Source organism: Nilaparvata lugens, chromosome 1 (assembly GCF_014356525.2).
Source record: "Nilaparvata lugens isolate BPH chromosome 1, ASM1435652v1, whole genome shotgun sequence".
NCBI lineage: Eukaryota > Metazoa > Arthropoda > Insecta > Hemiptera > Delphacidae > Nilaparvata > Nilaparvata lugens.
Genome location: NC_052504.1, coordinates 35,081,465 through 35,087,464, shown reverse-complemented (window position 1 = coordinate 35,087,464; position 6,000 = coordinate 35,081,465). Strand labels below are relative to the sequence as shown.

At 31.3% G+C, this 6,000-nt stretch overlaps 1 protein-coding gene across 1 annotated transcript in view; it reads left to right on the top strand.

The window, feature by feature from the left end:
- Positions 1-5,567: 5,567 nt before the first annotated feature.
- The window catches only part of LOC111051602 (myosin-2 heavy chain), a 61,379-nt gene continuing 60,946 nt past the window's right edge, over positions 5,568-6,000 (top strand). The window contains exon 1 of the mRNA XM_039424152.1: positions 5,568-5,890. The gene's annotated coding sequence lies outside the window, so the exon portion shown is untranslated. The remainder of the gene's footprint in view (positions 5,891-6,000) is intronic.

Genomic DNA, 6,000 nt, shown 5'->3' with positions numbered 1-6,000 from the left:
GGATTAGTTGTCTATTCATTTTATTGATGAAAGTCTTTGATATTATACTTGAGAGCTTTAGAGAATTTTCAATGCACCAGTGAGTTGAAATCAATAAACTAGACATTCATTAAAAATAATATAGCTGGAATATTAAGATCTGTGGGAGCTTAAATATCACTGTGAAAAAACTATTCCATCTAATCGAATCAATACAACATCGATTTCATCCTGTTTTCTATAAAATATGAATTATGAACACCTCATACCTCTTACCTAACATAACAATATTGATTGTCATTGATTACTTTAATTATTATATTGCAAGCTTTTAAATTACTCCCGTTAGCTTGCTTTGTCAAATTTGAATAATTTCCATCACGCCTCTATCACAAATTTTAATTTTATAAAAACTCATTTATATATTTTTATAGAGCAATATAAAATCATGAAGTACCCTTTTATTTAAAACATTTTAAACTTGTTTGAAGGCATCTCAAAAAAAATCTCAAACTTGTTTGAAATGTTTTTAAGTTTAAAATGTTCTAAATAAAAGGGTAGTTCATGTTTTTTTTAATAATTCCAATAAAGTAGCCTATTTAAAACATTTTAAACTTGTTTGAAGGCATCTCAAAAAAAATCTCAAACTTGTTTGAAATGTTTTTAAGTTTAAAATGTTCTAAATAAAAGGGTAGTTCATGTTTTTTTTAATAATTCCAATAAAGTAGCCTATACAAGTTGAGTGATTTTATAGAGCATTTCACTAATTATGATAATGTGGATATTTTAAATCATAACCTTTCGACAGTGTCCAAATGAATTTTGATAAATACTAAAAAACTCAACTTGTGATAGAGATTAGTAAAAAGTATTTTGAAAGTAGAAATTACACCCTTCTAAAATATATCATTCTTGTCATAATATTGAAGGTAGTGTTGATATGCCTCTGAAATAACTCTGCTGTTGGATAAGTTTAAATATGAAGCGAATAGTCAACAACACCAAGCTCCTGTCAACAAGAGATTAACTCTGTTCAAGATAAGATTCTCAAGTCATCTTACACTACATTTTTCTGCTTATTCAAATTAATATTTTATTTGTTTGTTGTTTAACAATTTTATGGTAATATCGTTAACCTATGAATTTCATATTTGGCCTTACTAGCTGCTCAAAAATTCAATATTATTATTATTTCATAAGCAATGACACAAATAAAATCATTGCTCGGCGGCACACTCATGAAATGTACATACTAAAATTGTAATCTTAACGTTATAGTTATTATTATGGGAAAAAAATTTCCAAGCTCAAATAGGAATTATTTTCAAATGGAAGAAAAACATATTTCTGTAAGAATTATCCGTTGTACCGTGGTCATTATTCCAATCAATATCAAATGAAATAACGTTGAAATTTTGCAATCGGTAATGAGTTTTCAGGCTATAACTCTGTTACATTTTCTTATCACTAAACCTCGTTCTGATAATAACCTTTAATCAAGATTTATAATTCAATTAACTATTTAATTGAGGAAAATGTTTAGATTTTTGTCCTATATGCATCAAATTACCATTACTTGTAGACAGATTCTATTAAAAAACTATCCGTTTTCTTATCTATCATTTTAATTCTAAATTATGATTTATTCGTTTACAATTTTCCTATGGAAACAACAGTTGAAAACCAAATAAGTTTCCTTGACGCAAAACATGCAAATACATTGTATTCCAGAACATAAACTTATAATTAGAAAAAAATCAATTTATGACTTGATACTTTTGTAAGTGAAAAATTAAGAGGAGATGATAGTGATCATGATAGTTATCATAATAGTGATTATGATAACGGTGAGAAGGCAAAGGAAGAATTAGAAGATTAGGATCATCGTGGCACAAATCAATGGAAAACCTTTGAATGTGAGGCAAAGATTTAAAAGTTCAGTAATAAAGGATATAAATAATGACAGTGATTTCAAAATGGATGATTGCTTGGAAGATTTAATTATTTTGGATTTTGATAAATATCGTGTAACCTCTTTATAATTGGAATCGATTGACAACAATGAATTGATTATCCATGAAACTGATAGCTCTTCATAAATCAATGTAAAATATCACCATCACAACATCATTTGTAGTACAGTATATATTTCAAATAACGCAGCTATTTCAGTGTAGGTCCAACTATTTATGAGCCGATGAAATGTTTCAATATTATGGTAATAATTATTAATATCACCCATAACAATTATGAATCTACTATCAATCCGATAAACTGAAAAACTTCAATAAAAATAACAACCAAACTGAAATAATAAATAACTACTAGTTCTTCTAAGCTTGTTTTTCCCCAATTTTCTATATATAGAGCTTTTGGAAGTAGAAAAACCTCTTCTACGAATGTTCTTTATTAGATAATTAAAAATCTTTGATAAAGGTTTGTTTTCAAAGGTCCTCCTCCTTGCTAAAAGTAGAACAATGAATAATTTATTGTTTAGATTTTTTGACCCAATCTATATATATAAAAATGAATGTCTGTGTGTTAGTTTGTTTGTTAGTTCCCTATAGACTCGAAAACTACTTGACAGAACGGCATGAAACTTTAGGATATGTTGTGTGAATATTGGGGATGGTTTCTGACCAGAAATTTTAATAGGGGGGCTAATAATAATTATTTATTAATCCATTTTACAGACCCATGTCTCCGAAATTTTCGGCCGGGTGGCTACCTATGATTTAGCATCTAAAGTTACCAGCTGTATAATAAACACGTCACCCTGTGATAAATTGTGTACTGGTATTAAAACGGTAGTTTGGAATTGAAGTTAGTGTAGTTGATTGGTACCAGCTGTAGATAATCGTTTCTTAGAAGACCTATAGAAATAATTATTATCACTCTCCTATCATTGAGAAACTAGAAAATGTTGGAAAAAATTATTCATCTCATGAAATAGAGTTATTCATATTGCATTTATTAATTACGGTACTGAAGAATGACAGACTAAATAATTTTTTTTCGGATTTAGCTTAGCTTATATTCATCCTAAAATGGGAGATGGAAAGAATATGGTATTCTGTTTAATTCATCGTACATTGCATATTTCCTGGACTATCTATTCACAATCAACACAACTATGAGAACATTGAATTCATCTTTAAAACACTTATTCAATCCCTTGTTGGTTATTCATCTTGTTTTCACTATTATTATAACTATTGTATTTTAATATAACTTTAAAAAGAAAAAACACTCACATTCTTTGGTGTGACGACGACCGTTTCGTGCTGGTATTGCACATTCTTGCAATACCGTGCAATTCGTGCACATTCTTGCAATTCGTGCACATTCTTGCAATACCGTGCAATTCGTGTACAGAATGTGCAATACCAGAGAAACTAAAAAATGTCACAGGGGGTAGGGGTGGGGACTTTTGATATGTTTACCTCCTCACTACCCCAAACAGGACTGCAGGGTCAAAAATTGTCTTCCAAACTTTTCCCTCTATAACACTTCGTTGACTGGGCTATAGCCTTTTATTTATAAAATGATATTCTAATAAATAAGTGACTCTGAAAACTTCAAGTATCTCATGTCAATTGATATATTGATACCAAACACAATATTACTTCTACCATACTGGAAGATTATAATATAATGTAAACAGGTCAAAAACTGTTGAAGCGTATTGTTTTCATTATTCGAAAGCAATCACTCCTATTAATGTTAGGAAAATGAATGCAATCGTATTAAGGTTGCACTTGATACCACAAGTTATGAGGTCTAACTCCTCAAAAGCTGTAATAAATATGATAATACAAGAGAATTTTTATTCGAAGTTTATTCACAGAAGCTGATTCTAATGATGAATGGATTAATTCTTGAAAGGTAAGTTGGAATTATTGAAACTCCTCAGGCATGATTAGCTAAGGAAAATGTATTTAAATACCAATAATTGGAATTTAACTTTTCAATTAGATTTGATACTTTAAGAGCGAGACCATATTAGGCGTTTAAAGACGAGTCGGCAGGGCAGGCATCTCTCCGATTTGCTAATTATCTGACTCCCGAACCCAATCAGCTAATCGGAAGGAAAGCTTCCTGTCCTGCCAACTGGTCTGAAAAACGCCCAATTTGTCTCGCCATGATACAGAAATGCTAACCCTGAAAATGCATTTCTAATTATTACACCAATCTATTGAATAATCAATAGACTATAAATTTCTTGAAATTCGAATTCCATCCACTCCTTCGTAGGCCTACTGTAACCTCACTAATAAATTAATATTAATTCATAATTAGAAACTAAACATTTTATATTGGTCTTCAAAGTTACATTGAATAAATGTGCTCTTGAAAAATTGATAAGTAATAAAAACACATCTTTGTTTCAATTTCAAGATATTTCCCATTACACATGATATATGATTAATCATCAAAAATAGAGATATAAGTTATCATGAAAAATAAATTATGCATGAAATAGGCCTATACAGGGTAGAGATAGTTTAAAGCTTGTTATGCAAGTATTCAAAATCTTTTATTTGAAAAATTGAAGATGGAAAAATTGAATACAAATTAAAACATACATTTAAATAATGGAATAAAATCGCTCCCAGCGGACAAGTTTTCCTTGCTGGGTTGCCGCCATAGGAAAATAATTAAATGGAGAAATATTTCAATAAACTTAATAATAGTATATTTAAGTTTTGAGTATTTCTATAAATGTTTTATTTCTGATCTTACTTGTGATTCATTTGAAATCTAGGTTATATGCTTCTCTTATTAAAATTTCTATGCTGTTTTTTCAAATGGCAAATAAATTGATTCGATTTAAAAAAAAAAACAGTAGAAAATCCATTAAAATCTGTAATCAATGGTCAAGCATTCAAGGGCTTAAGACAAAATATATAATATGGTAAGCCACTAGTAAAAATTTTGAGTGGGGCTATCTTTTGCTTATGGAAAAATATAAAAATACAATTATCCTTTTATATCTCTATTCTATTATAGTTGAAACCATGTTATTTATTTCAAATACCATTTCAGTCCTTTTTAACCAACTACTAATTGAGATTAAAAACAGTATTTTACGGAGTAATACGGTACTATGTTATTTTGTGGTTTATCACATTTTCCCTAGACTCCTTCACTTTCTGAAAATCATATGGAATATTTAAATTCGAAAAATAAAATGATATCTGGTCAAAGTTGCTCGATCACCCATTCAAGTGCAGTCTTGAGCGCTTGTCACAAACGTAGCGCCACTATCACGCGCAGAATGAGCTCTGCTCCGTTCAAAATGCAATTTTTTATTAAAATACATTTAAAGCTTGGTTTTTTTGAATACCTATTTTTCTCTATCATAACTTTAAATTAACATATAATAATTTTATCACTTTTGAATCTGCATTACTATTTAACATAATTTATTCAAGTTATTAAAAAACTGTAACATTGCGCTTGCAGGTTATTCACCAGGCTTGATAATCCCCGACCGGCAACGGTGAACCTATGGCATTTGAGTGCGACTTCAGTCTGGTTAGGGTGCGGGCGATCGGGAGAGACATTTGGTGCTTGGAGGTTGGCAGACATGGGTATTCTGGCGCGTGTCCATGCGGCGGCCAGCCCTGCAGGGCCCGAATTAGCGCACGAATTCCTTGCGACGGCGGCATTGCTAAGCCGGTGTCGGTCCGAACACAACTGCGCGGCCACTTTTGTTATTTTGGATGGCAGACGGTTTCTTGCTGCGGCAGGCACTAGGAGGCGGTGTGGCATCTCAATAAAAGTTTCTAGTTGTTCTCCAGGAGAAAGAAGGCAGACAGAGAGAGCTGAACTGTGCGACAACGACGCAATGAGCTTCTGACGTTTTTCAGCGTCGTCGGATAGCCGAACTTAAACCCTTCCCTTGCAAGTGAGTCCAACTTTTCTATATTTAGCCGTTCGACTTATACTGTGTCCTAATCCTCCCCTCCCCCCTTCTCACCGCCCTTCCAAACTATTATATTAATAATAACAATCGAT